This window comes from Heloderma suspectum, chromosome 1, assembly GCF_057233095.1.
Source record: "Heloderma suspectum isolate Gila_16-S chromosome 1, 16-S_ref, whole genome shotgun sequence".
Lineage (NCBI taxonomy): Eukaryota > Metazoa > Chordata > Lepidosauria > Squamata > Helodermatidae > Heloderma > Heloderma suspectum.
The window spans coordinates 394,651,173-394,671,309 of record NC_139458.1 but is presented as its reverse complement, the minus strand read 5'-3'; the positions used below and the strand labels follow the sequence as shown (position 1 = coordinate 394,671,309).

The following is a 20,137-nucleotide window of genomic DNA, read 5'->3' as shown; positions in this document are numbered from 1 at the left end:
AATGTGTGGCCATAAAGGTGAGCATGCTGACAAATCGTCCTACAGGCTGCATGGGAGGCTTAGCACCTGTTCAGCCTTGGCACCACAGCCACCTGTATAACTGCTGCCTATATACCTCCTTTGCAACCTTCTCCAACTTTGGGTCCTCAGATGTTGGATTACAGTCCCCATCATCCCCAGCCAGCATGGCCAATGGTCAGGGACCAAAGGGGTTGTAAACCAGCAACATCTGGGGACCCAAGGCTGGGCAGGCTAAGGTGTGTGTCCCTCCCCTTAATACAAGGCTAAAGTAACTGTAAATGGGTTGAGACTGTTCCTCCCTTTCTAAACTCAAATAGCCTTGTCAGTTTCTGTTCTCTGGTAAGGAGACACTAGGGATTCTTTTTTCGGTTGCATCACACAGGAGAGGACGAGAAGAGCTCCTAAACAATTTCTTGATGTGTCGTTAAAAAAAAGTTTGGGTTTTTTGCAGTCATGAATCTGATTAGCCAGATAATTGTTACAATTGAGAGAGCAAGCACAGATATGTCTAAATAAGCTTAAATGTATGTTTATGAATAGTTAGAGGTTATTGCTTTAAAACAATAATAATGAAGGTATATTGCATATTTGTTAAAATGATAACATTTTTAATAGTTGCCATTTAAAAATTAGAACTGGGCTGGCAGCTTTCATTTAGTATAAGCTATGCAAAGTCAGAGCGTCCCAGAGAAATTTAACATAGCCTTCTGAAAGCATTGAAGGTTAGCTTGCTAAAACCCTGACCATTGATTTATCTGCAGGCAGGAGAAATTCCCAGGCTCCCATCTCTTTGCCAAGAGACAACTAGAAAGGATTGTTTCCACATTGGAAGAGCTGTGTTTGGGCAGTGCTCTCAAAACTAAGCAGCCCTGGTGAATAAACATTTAAATTTGTGCTCAAATAACATCTTCCCTTGCCTTGTCTGCTTCAGTCCTCATTAGTGTGTCAGCAAATCTTGGGTCAGATAAAACCTTCTGTATGAGCTATTGCGGTGTCCGTTTACTCAAACCACTTGGACCTCCTTTTGTAAAGGAAAAAAATACACCACCCAGTCGAATGCTTATTTCATTTCCCTAAGCAGGAAACACTGTAGGTGCTGTATAAAGGCAGCGATTAGAGTCCTTGGTGTTATAGTTCTCCAACTTAAGCATCAACCTCCCAGGTTGAAGCCAGAACTGTTCGTTCAATAAAAGGAACATTTATAAGGGCTATATACATAGCTTAAGTTGTTCCTAATGGAATACTCACAGCCTCCCACCCATTATGTCTATGGAAAAAACTAACACAGACTCATTCTGGATCCCTGTAGTGAATGCAATACAGGGTTAAGAACATAAGAGCCCTGCTGGATCAGACCAAGGGTCCATCTAGTCCAGCATTCTGTTCACACAGTAGCCAACCAGCTGCCTGTGGGGAACCTACAAGTACATGAGTGCAATATATCCAATGGTATGTTTCCCTTTAAGAATTCTGGAGGGGGCATATTCTTCCACATGGTCAGTAAGGGAGTGAAATAAGGGGTGGCCACCATTATGGGCAGTGACCTCAATGCAGTTTGGAAGAAAGCAAGCTTTCTCCTCTCTGTAAGGCCCTGAACCCTTGAGACAGGATAGTAGTGAGGTTTCCTTTAAAATTTTTAGAGAGTCATGATTTTCACAAATACTACGAGTTCCTTGTCTGTTTATGTTCTTTTATATTATATAAAGGGCTGTCTGTAAAATTGTTCCTGTGTTACTGGACGCTGATCCACCTTGAGAAGACTGCTGCAGACCTCTGGTGGAATAAGAAGAGACTGTTTTCTCCTTTGGCCCGCAGAAAAACCAAACTTCAGGGAGAAGTTTTATTTGTATTTTTGTTGTGGACCCAATCTGGAAGACAGAACTTTGGTAGGGCTGTGCTCTGTTTTATTGTTTTGTGATATTTATGTAAAATTCTTATATGTGTATTATTATTGTTGATAATTAAGAAATTAAATGATATATGTTAATTGTCCCTGTATAAGGCCTTTGCTGTGAGTCCCTTTAGAGACCCTGTAGAAAGTGTTACAATAGCAACCTCCTGCTTGTGTTCCCCAGCAACTGGAGTACATAGACATGCTGCCTCTGATACTGGAGGTAGCATATAACCATCAGAACTAGTAGCCACTGATAGCCGCCTCCCCCATGAATTTGTCCAGTCCCCTTTTAAAGCCATCCAAATTGGTGGCCATCGCTACATCTTGTGGAAGTGAATTCCATAGTTTAAGTGTGTTTAAGTAGGCTGTCTAGGCGCGGGAAGTTGGAGTGGGGGGTGGGGTGGATGCCAGACAACACATAGGAAGCATCGGAATGGCACTTCTGCCCTCCCCGCCCCAGCACAGCCCCAGGAATGCCCCATTATTGCTTCTCTGCGCTCCTCTTCTGAGTGTGGAATGCGGGACTGTTTTACGCTGCCTATGAGGCAGAGCGGGATGGGGTGGAGGTTGGTTCTCAGGGAACTGACCTCGGAGTGCGGGCTGCAAGGTCGGTTCCCAGAAACCGACCTATGCTGTGGCCGTCTAGCCACCGACTAGCAGCCATAGGATTGCGCCCTTAGTTGCCCTTTTCTGCACTTTTTCCAACTCTATAATATCCTTTGTAGTGTTGTAAGTATTGGCTGTTTTGAACCTTTTTGGCAGGGGAGGTGGGGGAGGAGTGTTTGTTTTGGAGCTAGTAGTTCTGTTGATAACCATATTAGCTGGAATCTGTGGGGTACATGACAGATCTTCAGGACTCTTCAGAATTCTTCGTGACTCCCTCAAATAGAAGTCATTTTCAAAACATGCAAGAGCTGAGAACTGAGGGGAAAATCAACAACAATTAGCTCCAATGTGGTACCTGTACTTCTGGCCTTGCCTAGTTCTCTCTCCAAGTAGAATTGAAAATATTTTCTCCTTTTCTTTCTAAAAACATGGGCCTGAAGTAGGCAGGTGGTGGCTTCCTTAGATGTTCCAACAAGCAATGTAATCGCTTTATGACATCAAGATGGTAGGATTTTTATAATATACCAGCCTTGCCCAATTTATGATGTGCTGCATATGGCTATTTGCATCATATATTATGTTTATGGGTGATGGACTCTTATATCATCTCCCGCCTTGGCTGCTTGTAAAAAATAGCCCAGCCTGGGGTTTTGCATGTGCTTGTTCATGTAAGTTTCCTATTAGTTATAACTCATAGTGGAAAGCCAACACCTGTGATAATGGAATGCATATGACTGTGTAACTTTGTATAAATGTTAGTACAGCTGCACTCCAATGTTAGTCATTTATTATTGTGCATGTTTGTAGGATCATGCAACGTACCTGAGGTTACAAACAGGCATGTTTAAACTTTATTTTGGAAAGTCACGCTCCTGTGGTTATTAAAACAACTTAATTTTCTCATCCAATCTGATAAGTTTTGATCAAGGCGCACTTTTAGAATAATGTTTCAAACATCCACCATTTTGTACAGTATGCTGTACTTACTGAATTTCTTGCAAGGCTTTTGGCTTACATTTTGATCACACAGCTGTTGGTTCAACAAGCCTCTGTGGTATGTGATAGGGGGGAGAGCTAAACTAATCTTCTGCGTGATCTGTTTGTGACTTTTAAAATCATATGTTTCGTATTTTAATGTAAGCCTAATATACATTTTAATATATTTATATTTTTATACTACTCCTGTGCTTAGTATAAAGCACTTTATTTAATATTTGTTTGGAGGATTTTTAACCCCATTCTTCAGTGAAAAGTGGCTTCCAGAACTGCTTGCAAAGAAAGTAATAAGCCAATCCCTGACCTCAGGCTTACAGTCTCAAAGACAAGACACAAAAGGAAAAGGAGTGGGAGGGAAGAGGAAAAAAGCAAGCTCAGGAACTAGATCTTAATTACAAAGTTCTTACAGCAACCAGCTGGAGTGCATATAGTTCAAGGAGAGGAGAACCCGTAAGTTGCTAGTCCCTCAGCAGTACCAGTGGAGTAGCCCTGTCTCCTTTCACGATCTCTGGTATAAGCTTGATGAATGCAGGGATGGGCAACCTTTTTTCTGTCCAGAGCTGCATCCCCTTATAGGTAATCTGTTGGGGACTGCATGTCAGCGGTGGTAAGGGCCAGACCCAAAAGGGGGTGAATCACCCCTTTCTCTCTTTTCCACTCCCTTTTTTATTCCTCCCTCTTCCATCTAGAAGTTTGCCCGAGAAGGGAGGAGATCTCTTTTGCCAAAGATTTGGATTGATCACATACAGACAGTTTTTGAAAATGGGCTGAGGGCTGCAGGTTGCCCACCCCCAGTGTAATGGCTTCCCCTCAGTGACAGCTGATGGTAGGAGGAGCGTGATAGGAGTGACTCCTTAGCAGACCCTACGTCCCTTCATTCCCTCTGCTACAGCTTGATGCAGTTATTTTATAATGGTGGGTCAACTATACGGCATGTTTGTTGTTATGAGTAGCCCAAACACATAGGAAATGTGTCAAAATGAGGACATTTTTGCAAATGACTGAAAAATCCTTTGAGGGAATGATTCATCCCCATGTGAGCACCAATGCACATGTGAGCAGAGATTAGCACAGGGCCCACCGCCTGCGTACCCAGTTATTTTCTTATTTTTAAGAGCACAGCTATGCTTGCGGCCATGTACACATCCAGCCATCTCTCTCCTCGCATCGCCTTGGCTGCCCTGGTTACTCGTGCTCAGGGCATGAATAATGCAGCAGAGGACAGAATAATGTGGCAAAGTGGCAGAGTGGAATTTCTGGGTGAGTATATGGGAGTGGCTGGCAGAAGGATGATGTGATCTAGAAGAACACCATACCACCAGCTATCTCAAAGTGGAAGCTTAAGTCATCTTAGTACCATCCCATTATTCCCTGATTGGATCAATGTGTACCTTAATGGTCAGAATCGCTGGCCCTTAGGTAAATGAAACAATAAATGATTGAATTAATCCGCAGTGGGTACACTTGTCACAAACTTTGCATTATTTAATTTCTCAGGGCTTATTCTTGCAGAACGTAATAACTTTATGTGTATATAATGTTTATGGGCCTATACGTTCTAGTGAAATTGGCATAGGGCCAGCTATTGTATCTCATAATAAGCCACCAGAGCTTTTAAGTTGCCAACAAGGTAAGATGCATGTGACCTGACTCCACCAAAGCCACACATTCCTTTGCTTGCAACCAGCTGACTGTATAGAGTGCCGCAGAGATCAGTCTGTTGAACAGATTTTGTGGTTTGATTGAAACTCCACAGGTGTGTGTAGTGTTCCGTTTGAACTCAAGAGCCTATATAGCTGGCTAGCTTATCCACAATGAGCCGAAATTAAGCATGCCTGATGAGGTTATTAGTCTGCTTCTATTGTGTGAAATCCTTTTTGGTTTCTTTTTATGTCTATATATACCTGTCCTCACAACATCTTTATCACAACCACACCTATTAATGGAAAGAGAATAACGTTGTGTCTGAAAAACAGTGGGTAGCAGAATATTCCATGATTAAATCATGCTTGTGGAAATGATCATCAGTAGTGGAAATGATAATCAGAAATGGCATTGCCAGATTCCTAGTGTTATGCACAAATTGCGGCTTTACGTTCCAACCAAACTAGGCATCTTGCTTAATCTTTAGACATGGCTGTTATTGATAACGCTTGCATCTTGAGATACCATTACTTTAGACTTCCATTGCCCATATGCTGGTCTTCCTGAGTTGGCAAAATGGTTGTTCTTATATCTGGGAATTTGGCTGCATCTTTCTCCTTGCGTTATCTGATGGCTAGGGTGCTGTATAATGCTAAGCTGAATTCTTATGTATACATTTCTGATTTGACAGTCATTAATGGCAATGCGGTGCAAACAGTACAATCTCTATATACATACATGGCTTATTTCCAGACTTGGAGTCACCCAGTGAAATTAGCAGTTGATTCAGGACAGGCAAAAGTACTTCTTCACACATAGCTCAGTGGTTAAACACATAGGTTACCTACAGGAAATCCCAACTTCAATCTCTAACATGTCCTACTTTAAAGGATCTCAGATAGCTGGTCTGGGGCTAAAACTCAGTCTGAAATGTTGAAGGACTGCTGACACTTGATAATACTATAGTAGATGCACCATTGGATTTGGCTTAGTATAAGTTCATGTGATCACAACCCTGGCAGCCATTCCATCTGGCTGCAGAACAGAGGGAGAGAATGTAGGGCTATTCCATCACTTCTGCTGAAAAAACAACTGCCTTTGGCTCTCCCCATCTGACACATAGCCAGTAGCCATTTCATCAAGCTACCTAAACTATTTCTCTCCTAGCTATCTGTGTAATTTTTTTCCTCTTCTCTCCCCATGCATTTTTCCTTGTGTGTTACATTTTTTAGATGGTAAACTTGAGAGCAGCATTACTACTGCTATTTGTAAGCCACTCCAGGAGCCTTTTGGGATAAAGGGTAGGTTTTAAATACCATAGAGAGATTGATAAACCCCACTTTAAAGGGGTGCCTCATTCATAGGCTGCACTCCTTTATAATGATCACATGGAAGGCTAGTTCGCACCATATGGTGCATGTGAGATTGCCCCTAGAAGTCTGTCCAAATCGTGTGAATGGTCAACCACATGGGAGATGTAAGTAACTGTAAAAGTGATGCATGTTTGGGGTTTAAAAACGCTGACTTCGCAAGTGCCGATGGTGACTAACCAGAAAACAGATCAGGGTGGGTGGGTGGGTGGGGTGGATAGCTCAATGAAAACACAAGCTGTGTGTATGGCAGTGGTGGAAAAAGGCAAAGTCCGTGTTAGGAATGATTAGAAAAGGGATTGGAAATAAAAGTGCAAGTATCATAATGTCTTTATATAAATCTCTGGGTTTTGCCAGACTCTTTGCCACCCAGGATGACATTGTTTGGTCATAGATTCAGGACAGATGAAAGAACTACTTGACAAAACACTATCTAACTTGCTGAACTCAGTGCTGTAAAATGTAGTGGTAAAACCTTCTGTAGTGGCTTTTTAAAGGGTGGACAAATGGATGGAGGAGAGTTCTGCTTGCCGTGACAGATAAATGGAACCTTCCAGGTTCAGAGGCAGCATGCCTCTAAGGTCGCAATCCTATGCATGTGTAGACAGAAAAAAAGTCCATGGCTGGCTGGGAATGCTGGGAGTTGTAGGACTTTAGTTCTGTCTAAATATGTATAGGATTGTGCTTTAGATACCAGTTGCTGGGATGGTAACGGCGTAGGGGGGAGAGTGGGGAACAATGGGAGAGGAATATTGCCTTCATTTCCTGCTTTTGGACTTGGGATGTTGGAGGAAATGGAGCTTTGGATCCAGCAGGGCTGCACTTGTGTTCTTAGTGTGAACCAGACCTATGGTAGTAAAAAGTAGTGAATAATCCACACATACACAGACACACCATTATATAAATGATGCATCCGAACTGCTGTATCATGCGTCCCCAACCTGGTACCCTCCAGGTATGTTGGTCTACAAATCCCAGCGTCCCCCAGCCGGCCATGCTGGGAGTTGTACTCCAACACATCTGGAGAGCACCAGGTTGGAGAAGGCTGTGTTAGACACTGGAGTTAAAAAGTTTCTCTGAAACTCAAATAAGGCCATTTAAAAGGGTCTTAATCTAGTGACTATTCTACTTTTTTTTTAAAAAAATCCACGAAGTTATAGTTAACAGCAACACCTAGAGCTTTCCCCATAGAAATGGGGGAGAGAGCCGCCTTACGGTCCTCTTCTGCCTTTCCAACCTTGCACGGAGATCAAGTCTTCACCATACCAGCTGTTACCATTGAGCCCTTGCCCCTTGGGCTTAAACGGGAGAGAAACTCAGCTGTCCTATAGGAGAGAGGGAGCGAGCCTGAAATTCCAGCCCCCAGCAAGCTCGATACAAGGCGATTTGCATGTGCGTGTCGTTCAGGCTCCTCTCTGCAGAGCAGCCTCAACCAGCCTTTTTTGTTTCTTTCTGCTGTTTTGAACAGCTAACCATTTGCCTTGAGTACTTCCCAAAAGATTCCTCGAGGGTAGCTGTGAGGTTTCATCAGTTCATTTGAAGACGACACTTTCAATTCTTCAGTGCTGTATTTGTTTGCTAAACAAGGAAAGATTCCCCCCTTCCCAAAAGAAATGTATTAACTGTTCATCTCCAGTACTATGTTTTTGATATGGCTTAACAGGCAAGCATTTCAGAATTAGGTGAGTTAATGTAAGTATTAAGCTCTTTCCTTTCCTTTGGGGAGGGGGGCAATGGTATGTTGTTGGTGCGCATAGAATTTTTGGCTTAAAAGGAGATTGCAGCTGAAGAGAGAGACTTATTATATGCCTGAGAAGAAGTATGGTAAAACCTAATTGGGTTTGTGTGATGAGGGTATCTATTGCCAGCGAATGCCTTTACGGAAGAGATTACGGGGGGGGGGGGGTGTCTGACTCTCTGCTTTTACAGTGATTGCAGAGAAGAAATGTATGTTGAGTGTTTTGAAAGAAAGCAGGATGTGCCTGCAAAACTGGCAGTAGAAGCTAAACAATTCAATTTGATTTGTATCTGAAATTTACTCGGAGATAATACATGCGCAGCAATCCATTTTCTCATCGGATGAACCAAGGTTAGGAGAACTGCAATGAATGCCATCTAAAGAGGCATAGTTATCTCTTGTATGTTTAACATGCTAGAATTGTGTAGTGTTGTGACATTACTTTTTGTTCATGAGAAAATACAGTTATTGGCTACAGATGTCTTCAAGGATTCTAAATATACTGCTACTTTGAAAAGTGTGCCCATGTTTAGATATAAAAATATTTAACCAGTTATATGTTTGAATTACAGCTCAGCTGTCCATAACGTTTACTGTCTGTCAGAAGCCTTTTTAATTTATTTCAGCTATGCAACTTTACTTGGCACAGCAGACAGCATGGTAAATCCAGAATGCACAGTATCCAAAAGAGTTTTTAAACTTCTTGCATGATGTAACTTTTCAAGTGCATGTAATAAGAGTGGTTCTTTTACAGTAATGCATTATCTCAACAGAATTTTCTACTGCCGTGTTAGTTTAAATATTGACCTTCTCTGTTTGCATAAATTATTGCAAGTGCCTGTGAAATTTCCAGTACAAGTAGTTTCTTTTTCAGCTGGAAAAAGACAGCATATCACACGGGTGGAGAAAATTATTTTAAGCATAGGATTTATAATCATGAAAACTCTTTTACGTAGTAATGAAAAGGCATTAAGCTGTGTAAATAAGAGTTAGTGCAATGACGCTACTGAAATTGTAGTATGTAAGATGTAAACATCTTGCATCTGGATTCTCAACAAACCTTTTAAATTGTGCTGAGAGTCTGCAGTTCCCTTGCTTGATGCAGAGATGCCTTGTAGCTATATAATTTGTCATCTAAAATATATGATTTGAAAATTTACCTAACTCTTTACAATGCCTGGCTATAGACTTCTGCAGTTTGGTGAGGTGAAGAGGTTACTGATGTATCTAACTAAGGATTCTGCCTATTTCTCAGTTATGTGAGATCTTCAGTTTTTTTTCATTTCCCTTTACTTTGTGCTGTACAAAGTGTTAGCCAAAACAGAAATTGCAATTGTGTATTAAAGTCCCTTTTAATTTTCATGGTGTGATCCCAGGGAAGAAAAGACCCTGCTCAGTGGACTTGGTTGCACAGGGTTGTATCCAATATGACTTTCAACTAGTGGGAAGCACTTTTGCACACATAAGGTAGGCCACCTGATTTTTCCCAATCCCCTCTTACTGACTGCAGCCCTTTATCCTATATTGTTCCAGAAGGTTCTGAGCCCCACAAGGGGTAGGAGCTACAGTGGCAGGTGGGTGTGGATCTGTAGAAATCAGGTGCCCTGCTTTGCACCAGCAGAAGTGCTTTCCGCAAGTGCAAAGTCGCCACTGGATACAGTCCACAGTGTTGCATCTTTAACTTCAGCTGCTTCTTGTTAAGCTAACGTGTTAATACAATTTTTATAAGGCTTTTTATTTCATCTCCCCATCCTTATGCCTGTTCCCATTAGTCATTCCTTCGCTCTATTGCTGCCAATGATGAATTAATGTGCATTCTCAAATTCAATCCATTTGGTGCCTTATCTGCAGTGTTGTTGTTTTTTTACTACCTTGGCATGGTGATCTTTGGAAACTCCATGTCAGAGAAACTGCAGTTCCTGACCCAGCCTTCAGCACAGGAAATGAAATAATTTCTCAGAGTCAGGAGGGGCACATAAAAGTCTTTTGGGGTATGGATTGGCAATAATGTAACACAGCATTGAATGAAAGGATAGATGATCCATTTAAAATGTTTTGTTTGGTGGCTTGGAAGGTGATGGATAATGTGCCAAATGAATGTAGCTGACAAATGTATAAATAGACATTTCCAGCAAATGATTGAGTCAACAAAAGTAACTCAAAATTCATGTTCAAGGAGGTAATATAAACCCTATGCAAAAGGAAAATTATTAATTCAGATGTAAGAAGGATGTAAAATTAAGGAGTACTGACTTGTATAATGGTGTTGTGCTGCCAGAGGGAGGAAACCACTGGCAGAATGGATTTTGCTCTCCCCCCTGCAGTCCCAAATCTGCTCCAGAGGGTTGGGGGACCCTCCGGGAACACATTGGTGGCATGCAGATGAAACTGCAGAGAGAGGAGAGGATGGGGAAGTCCTGTTGTGCGAGAGTTGGACCCAACCCATCACCCATAATAATTGGTAGTTAATACCAAGGAAGAGTCTTGTGGCAACTTAAAGACTAACTCACTTATTATAGCATAGGGTTTTATGGCCAAAGGTACTTCATCAGATACATGGAAGATATTTACATTCATTCTCTCTCTCTGTCTCTCTCAGACTGACACACACCCACACACCCATGTAGGGAGAAGGAAAATCTTAGCAGTAAGGGGAATGAAATCTAATAAATACAGACAGGGGATTGGATCCAGACTAAGGGCACAATTCTATTGTGTTGATCGTAAGTCTCTGAACTTGGAGGCTTACGGTCAACGCATGCAGAACATGAGGAGCAGTGGAGGTGATCTTCACCTCCCCGTCCTCCTGCCCTGCATTTTGCACTAGATGGGCTTTTTTGCCCATTTAGCTGGCGCACCTTAGAGGGGAGACTGGAGAGTTTGCAGGATAGCTCATATCCTGATCTCTCCAGTCTCCTCCCCTACCTACTGGAACTCCCCCTTCTCTCCTGCTCCGAGGCTGGATTCTTGACTTTGAAGAGCAGCTGGTGCAGTTCTTTCCACGCCGACTGCAAGGAGGAGGGGGGCCAGAGCTACTATTCCCCCCTCCGAGGTTGGAGCGCTGTCTGTGACTTTGGAGCTGGGAAACTGAAGTGTCAGGGATTCGAAGCCCTCCTCGTTGTGCAATCCACAAACTTATTATTCAGCTATAGCACCTCTTCACTTCTGAAGCTGCTACAAAAGCTAAGAGGTGTCCTCTAGGCCTAATTAGCAAAATAAATCTTTTGGTGAGAGAGCTACTGAAAGCAGGGCAGATGCCTTTCATCTAAAATGGATGGGGTTCCTGCTGAGCTCAGCCAGCTCTTTCTGGTCTCTGCCCTTCAGGGAGGTTCCTTCCAGCCCAACTCCTGACAGGCAGCCAATCAGGTGGGAGGCTTCCTACCTCCTCTCAACCCCACCCGCTTAACTCTGCAGTGGGTTCTGGCATCTGTGAATCCCGATGCTCCCTCCCTCTCCGACAGGAGCTGGGTTCCCACGGGGGGAGAGACAGTCTCTGAGCCTGGCCTTCCTCCTCGATAAACCCCTGGGAAGGTTCTTCGGTGATTCCAGGGGAGTTTGTGGGAATTTCCTCCCCCCACACCCTGTCTCTGCTGGGTTTCTTCTACCTCCGTCTCCAAATCAGAGTCCGAAACCAAACCAGAGGGCCTGGGCTCAATCCTGACACCAAAGTATTCTGTGGCCCCTAAGATGCTGTCTAGGGGCTATAAGATAGCTCCCTAAGTTAGTCGTGCTTTAGGCCCCATTGAAATCAATGGGACCTAAGTTAGTCATGACTAATACTTATTTTTATTTCATTTATTTATTAAAACATTTTTCAACTGCCTGTCATCCTTGCAGATACCAGGGTGGATGTACAAATACGATTAGAATAACACACAATACAATAAAAATACTAAAACACATCATCAGAGAAGGTGGCAAATACAATAGAATTGACAAAATCAATTAAAGCAAAAAGGTGCCCAAACAATGGCAATCTTGGTGTTAGTCACAAGCTCCCTGCCTTGTTGACACAGAATGCACCTGAGATCCTTGACAAAAGCATCCACTGATGATTTTAAGTCATTGGCAGTTTGGTACAGGGAGAAGTACTCCTGCCGATATTTGCATCCCAAATTGTTTAGGGCTTTAAAGGCAAGCCCTTGAATTGGACATGGAAGCAAATAGGCAGCCAGTGAACCTCCCAGAACCAGCGTAATACGTTTCTGCCTGGCTGTACTGGTTACAATTCTGGATGCTGCATTCTACACTGGCTGAAGCTTCCAAGTCATCTTCAAGGGTAGTCCCACGTAAAATGCATTACAGTAATCCAATCGAGAGGTTACCAGAGCAAGAACAACTGTGGCCAGACTATCCCTGTCCAGGAACGATCATAGCTGGTAGAACCAGCCAAAGCTGGTAAAAGGCAGTCCTAGCCACCGAAGCCACTTGAGTCTCAAGTGACAATGCTGGATCAAGGCGTACCCCACACTACACACCTGCTCTTTCAAGGGGAGTGCAACCCCATCCAGAACAGGCCACACATCCAATTCCTGGACATAAAAAACATATACCCACAAGGCCTCCAACATGTTGGGATTCTACTTAATTTTAGTGGCCCTCATCTAACCCATTACTGATTCCATAGGCTGGTTCTGCATCTTCACAGTGTTGCCTTACTCATATGGAACAGAACAGGGTGTCATCAGCGTATTGACTAACTTCTTCCTAATCCCTAAAACTAATTTCAGGGGGCTGAAGTATGACTAACTTAGTGGTAATTACGTTAAAACCCAGTGGTAATTACGTTAAAACTTAGACTTAAGCTTAGTTCAAATGTAATTATCACTGTCTGTTATTGTTGCATTTCATTCCCATCTTACTTCATTGCTAAATATCTTCTTCCGACACTCGTTTGCGTGAGAGAGAGAGAGAGAGAGAGAGAGAGAGAGAATGAACCCAGGATGGCGTTCCATTCATCAGATGAATGAGGCTGTGGTCCACAAAATCTAATGCCATAATAAATTTGCCAGTCTGTTGAGATGCCACAATACTCCACTGGGTTTGCTGCAACAGACTAACATGGTTATCATTTCAGAAATGGATAGTTGTTTGTCCTGGTCAAGAGAAGTCAATCTGTTGGCTAAAACAGGTTACTCCACACAACTTGGATCCATTGCCAGGGGAAAAGGTTGCTGAGGGCCTATTCACATCAGGGAGGAAATAGCTAATAAAATGGGCACTCTGTTTAACAACTTATCAGTGCCCTTGCCTATAAACTCCTTTTAGGAGAGGAGGATGGAAAAGCAAGCGCAGCACTCTCAGTCCAGGTGCTAGTCAAATTGTGGGGGAGGTATTGTGAGGTTTTTGCTCTACATGTATTCCAAGAACAGTAATTGAGGAGTTAAAACACTTCATTTTAACCAAGTTGAACTTAATGTACTAACAGTGTTACAGCAAAATTATTACTTGCTGAATTAAACCCACCCCAATTTTCTTGGTACATCTTAAGTAGGCCTGAACTACTCTGTTTCAGGAACGCTATTCTCTTGGTATGACACTTACTTGATGAGGGAGTAAGAGCAGAGTTAAATAAGACAAATGTTTGAAGGAATAGCTAGCGGCCCATAAACAAAATAACAATTAAGTGCCAGGAAATGGTGAGAGGCTCCCATGTATTGTGAATAGCAAGGATGCTAGGGAATTCCAAAAATGTCTAGCTGGGAGCCAGAAGCTAAGATCAGTGACATGAAGCATTTTTTTAAAGTCCATAACTGCCTGAGGAGTACTGACTTGAGAGGTAGGTAGACCTCACCGATAAAAGGATCAGGCGTCACCACCTATTACTTCTGTTTCGTTTTTTAACAAAATCCAAAGTGTTGTAGTACGAGAACACTAACTTCTGCAGCTTGCCTTTATCTAGTTGGTTTGGAAAGGCTTACCTCCTGCTAATATTCACATTATTTCTTTTCTAAAAAGTGGAAACTGTGTATGACATTGTAAACTTGGACCTGAATGTGTCAAGATGACTGAGAATAGAGAATTGTAATGAAATTGTACAAGTCATTGCATATTGATAAATTTATCCTTCTTGGAACATTTAGGAAATGCGTCTTAAAGAAACATCTTAGCATGAGAAGACATTTGCACATCATCAGTTATACTTTTACAACCACTCTGATTTCTTTATTTGGCAGGAATATAAGGGTTTAAAGAACTCTATCTCCCTAACCAGTATTGTTTGGCTGGAGGATCTCTCTCTCTCTGTATATGAATCACTTCATATACAACTGCAGCATAAATTGAATCTAGGTTAAATGTAAGAGAGTTAAAATCTATAAATGCTCTGAGCTATGTAGCAACTTCAACCACATTTCCAATACATCATTCCCACCTGATTTTGCACTTGTCCTTTTGAACAGTAAGTGGTGTTAGTCCAGATGGCTTTTCTTGAACCAATCTTGTTTTAAGCCTGCTTCTCTCCAACCCCTCCTTTTAAAAAAAATAATATTTTTTAAAAAAACCTTTAGAGCAATGAAAAACGTCATCTGGGCCTAAACGAATGGGAAAGGTTTACCTACATCTAAATTAACGTTTACTTGAGTGAACACAAAATCCTACACATATGTTTGAGTGTTGTACAACACTGCAATTCTCTTGAAAGGTCCAAAGCTCAGAAGGTGGTTCTCTGCTCAGAAAACAAAGCTCAGTCTTGTTGCAAACAAACTTGTAGGATTGTTATGAAAATTGTCCATATGTAGTTATCCTGCCTGGTTAGCTGAGTTTTTCCTGGGCTTGGGGAATGCTCTTGTCCTTTTAGGGGCCATTAGCTGGCCTGGTTTCTTAACTTTAATTTAAGCCAGATTTCCCCAACATGGTGCCCCCTAGATGTTTTGGACCGCAACTCCCATCACCCCCAGTGAGCATGCCCACTGGTCAAGGATGCTGGGAGATGTAGTCCAACACATCTGAAGAGCACCAGTTTGGGGAAGACTGATTTAAACAAAAAGTCCATAGCCCTTTTGGTTCTCCAGATACTAGGGAAAATGTGCAGGCTCTGTTCTACCTGATCATTCAGTAAGAAGCAAATGTATTTGTGTCTTCCACATCCTACCCTGTGAGTGAAAATAAAGAGGCTGGCCAGAACCTGGTGGAGGAAGATGAGATATTTATATATGGGGTGGGTTAACATCCTTCTAGATTGGCAATAATGTAATCATTCATTAATAGGTTAGTTAATTTGGATGTGACTTTGCCACAAGATGGTGCCCAAAGCAGCTCGCAACATAACTGGTGAACAGTAATAAATATAAAAATTCAAAAACATAGTAGTATGAACCGTTCCCATAGTATCTGTCAGTAAATACAGGATAAGCATATCCTATATTTCTCTTGGACTCACAGCACTCCTATATCTGGCAGTTTGCTCATCAAAGCTTTACATGGTAGTGTTCTACCAGCATTTTCATTACAGTGAAAAACTCCAGGAAAGTAGAACCAGGAGGTGGCTTTAAATGATGATAGTATATAAACAGCTGCTTTGGATGGCTATTGTCTTTGAAAACGGGGCATGGGAGCAGATGCCAAAGGAAGACAGGAGATTCTGTACCCCAGAGCTGACGCTATACCAGCTGCCCTCAACAGCTTGAATTTGGTCCATGCTGGAAGCATTTGCTGGGCTTCATTGACCAGCAAAGGTGAGCTTTTCCATTGGCACTGCCCCACCTTCCTGCCTGGACACATTAGAAAGAACCTGTCTGGGAAGCACTGCAGCAGAGCAAGGATTCTTTTGTGCACCAGAGATGAGCTTTTCCACCTGCTTTGTTGTCCCACCTTCTGTCTAGAAAGTCATGTAAGGAGCCCCCTGGGGGTGAGGTATATTCCTGCTGTCTTTTGGCATATTTTTGTGGACTGGTGTTTTGCTATTAGACATGAGGGAAGGATGTGTTTGGGTCTTAGGTTTTTAGTTTTAAATATCTTCTTGAGATAATGCTGTTTTACATTTGTTGTAAGTTAAGAACATAAGAAAAGCCATGCTGGATCAGACGAAAGTCCTATCTAGTCCACCATTCTGTTTGCACAGTGGCCAACTCAGATGCCTATGGGAATCCCACAAGCAGGACATGAGCACAATAGCCCCATCTTGCATGGGTTCCCCAGTAACTGGTATTGAAAGTCATGCTCTCATACTGGAGGCAATATATAGCTATTATGATGAGTAGCCATTGGTAGCCTTATTCTCCATGAGTTGCATTGTGTTTAAATCTTGTATTAACCTTTGTGAGCCACCTTGGGGGCATTTTTGGCTGAAAGGTGGCATAGAAATAAGGCATAACATACAGGGCCTATTCACACGTCCCGACAGCCCATCATGGCTTAATTTACCTGCGGGGGATGTTGTGTTGTGCTGGGTGCCTGCGGGTGCCATTTTTGCATGGTGCCCACAAGCACCCTGCTTTTCATGGCTTGTTGTGTCATGCAAACCGAGGTGGCACAAGTTGTCTGAGGATTAGGCAACCCTCAAATAACCCTAAAACAAGCCATGGGGTATTTGAGGATTGTCTGACCCTCAAACAACCCCTGCCACCTGGGTTCACATGACATGACAAGCCACAGCAAGCCAGGCACCCATGGGTGCCACGCAAAAACTACATCCGTGGGCACCCAGCACAACGTGACAGCTCCTGTGGTTAAGTTAAGCCATGGTGGACTGTCGCGTCATGCGAACCAGATCAATATAATCCATACAACTTTGTATAAAACAATACAAATGAACTGACCCGATCCCTTAAAACCAAGCAGGAGAAAAAAGCCTAACAGCAATAAAAATATACTACATACAAGGCCAAATGGATCTCCATTCCACAAAGGCAGCATGTGGCTTTTTGCAACTGGTTGGGCAACCAAACATCTCCCTTGTGGCAGCCTTCCTCCTGGCTCCTTCCTGGGTCTCATCGCTCAGTCCCTTCCCCATCTCTCATCTGGAGAGGTAAAGATTGCCACCCCTCCTTCAAACCCCACATACACACACAGTTTAATTGTGTCTCAGACTCACTCCACTAAACGCCCCTTCCAGCACTGTCTTCCAGGCAAGTAAACATTATCTGGCTCCAGTGCGGTGGGCTGGGGCGAGAGCGGTGGAAATATTCAGCTCTGTGATGTGTTCATCTCTCTCCCATTCCTATAATCAAAGGTAAGCCCTCAAAATTATTATATAGCAGTTTCTGGAGTCCTTTGAAAAATTTTCAACTGCATTTTACTATCAGACCACTCAGCAGTCTAGAATCTGTGGTTTATTTATTGGGAGTATGGGGAGTGCTTTTGTGGACAGGTTTTTTTTCCTTCAGTGCAATTGGGGATAGAGATTGGATTTGTTAGTTCTGAACTAAAAGCAACAAAATACTATTTTCAGTTTTATTATTGAATATGGATTGTAAAATACAATACTGATTTCTCTGAAAATAAACCTGTGAACTGTATCTCTATCTAGACACAGTGGGTCCAGAAACTGTGCCCTGAAGGATTGGGGGTTACTCTGGAACAATGGAGGAGTTGACACTGGGGGCTGCATGGGGAGGGGAGGTATCAGCAAAAGTCTCCCCCTACAGATGCTCTTTTCCGCTAGCAGGGTCCCTCCGCTGGATCAAAAGCCTTCTGTTGCCTGAATGAGCCCTTCTATACATGGATGGTGACATCTGGACCCAACCCAATCCTATCAGAATAGTTTTTACAATGTACAGACCAACATTTCAAGTTCAAGAGGGGCCTTCAGAAGCTGTAAGTTTTCCCTTCTGTCAAGTGCTATGGACACAGGAACATCCTGAAACAAGACTAGGGCAGAGTGCTCTTGAGCATGTGCAGAGTGTCTTTCCTTTGTGAAGGAAATGCTTCTTTGTCTGCCTTTGTATGCTGTGGGATCTGATGCCCTGTACTCCAGTCTCAGTCTGCCTGCTCAGGGCTCCATTAAGCAGCCTGAGGCAGTTGTCCCAGGCAGCTGATGCCGGGAGGTCGCAGCAAGGTGATGGAGGAGAGAGATGTGGGCTATGTGGCCTGGCTTGCACCCCCCTAAGTTTGCCTGCAACATTCAGGTGTGGTGGAGGATGCGGTCCCATTGCTTGTTGTGGTTTATTCGTTCAGTCGCTTCCGACTCTTCGTGACTTCATGGATCAGCCCACGCCAGAGCTTCCTGCCGGCTGTCGCCACCCCCAGCTCCCCCAAGGTCGAGTCCGTCACCTCCAGAATACCATCCATCCATCTTGCCCTTGGTCGGCCCCTCTTTCTTTTGCCTTCCATTTTCCCTATCATCAGCATCTTCTCCAGGGTATCCTGTCTTCTCATTACGTGGCCAAAGTACTTCAGTTTTGCCTTTTTCCCATTGCTAGCGTCAAAGAAAGATTCTGCTGCCAGTCCATTCGGCTTTTGTATGTGGAATGGGAGAGCGTGCCATCTTGTCCTTTGCCTCAAGCACCAAAATGTCTAGGCCCAGCCCTGTGCCTGCCTAAGGTAGCAGGGCTGCCTGAGAGGTGTTCTGGGGTAAGATGGCAAGCTCTACATGACTGAAGAGGGAGAGTCTCAGGTTTGCACTCTGGGCTTATCTACTCAACAGACTAGAGCTGCCATCTCACCTAATTAGTGTTGCCAACTTTTTAACTAGCCCCTGTGCTTTTTAATAGAAACTCGCTCTACACACATTAGGTGCTGGTGATGTTTATCTGTGCTGTGAAAAGCTTCACCTCCTGACTTGTACAGGTCTATCACGTGGTTCAGGCACAAGAGTAGTCCAATTTGTTTCTGCTCAGTTGGCAACCCTATGCGCAGTGCACTCTGCGAAATGGTGCCAGTCTCCCCAATAATCCTCTAGTGACGGGGCTGAACTCCATGTGGCAGCCTGGTATTCATGCTTTTGCATTCACAACATGGCTTTCGCTGTACACGCGTACCTACTATGCTACACTATTACAGTACAAATGCAACCTACACTCTCACATGAAGCCTTGGTGCACAGCATGCGTATGTGACTAAATACAAGAATAGTTCATCTGGATTTTTGTTTCCTGCTTTGGATCCTCCATTCTTTTGGCCCATATGTATTTTATATTTCTTCTGGTTCCTGCCTTGAGTACTTCTGTTGAAAGACATGTGGGCTATAAATTTTAAAAGAATTCATCTGTTCAAAAGAGCAGAAATAGCCATGCTATGGGAGTTGTAGTCCAACACTTCTGGAGTGGGGGAAGGTTGTAAAACCTATACTATAGGCAGCTTTAAAAAATGGTTTTCTAGTATATGTATGTTACCTGCCCTCTTGGTTGTTCTCCCATCTCTGTGGCTGGTCTGCTGTTAGCCCTTACCTTTTTTTGAATGCCTGCATATCTAGCCTTTGGCTGATGTGGTAACCCTCCTATGCCAAGATCAGGTCTTGTGCCTGACAAGAAGTTCTCTGAGCAGAAAAGAATAAAGGATCGGTTGTAGGATTATTATTTTTTAAAGCAGCAGAGGTTTTTTTTTCCCTTCTGGAGTTTGATGCTAAACTGCTAACTAGTCATATATACCTTTACATAGTGCCAAGCTCTCAACAAATTCAAACAAGTCTAATAAAGCCTGGTAAACCAGTTCTCTAAATACCACCATGCGAGTCCCTTCTCCATTCTTAACATCAGAAGTGCAATCACAGCCTTTTCCTGTATCAGTCCTTTTGTGGGTAATTACTTGCTGAAGGATCAGATTGGCCTCTCTGAGAAATGGGGCCTTCTCATTTGCCCCCCACACCCCACCCCACCCCAGAGCTATGGAATGCCCTTCTGGCATCTTCCCTTCTGGCATTCTGCAAACAGGTTAAAATGCTTGTTTCACCGGGCTCTTAATTTCTGGGAGATTTGTTTACTGGTGTAG

General features: G+C 43.1%; 1 protein-coding gene across 4 annotated transcripts in view; it reads left to right on the top strand.

The window, feature by feature from the left end:
* DISP1 (dispatched RND transporter family member 1) overlaps positions 1-20,137 on the top strand; it is a 119,420-nt gene that overhangs the window by 39,643 nt on the left and 59,640 nt on the right. Inside the window, exon 2 of one of the 4 annotated variants that reach the window (XM_084828701.1) lies at positions 1,728-1,907. The exons of 1 other annotated variant lie outside the window; for it this stretch is intronic. The gene's annotated coding sequence lies outside the window, so the exon portion shown is untranslated. Of the gene's footprint in view, positions 1-1,647; positions 8,224-20,137 lie in introns of those variants that run through there. 2 more of the 4 variants (XM_084828703.1, XM_084828702.1) reach the window with 2 other exon arrangements.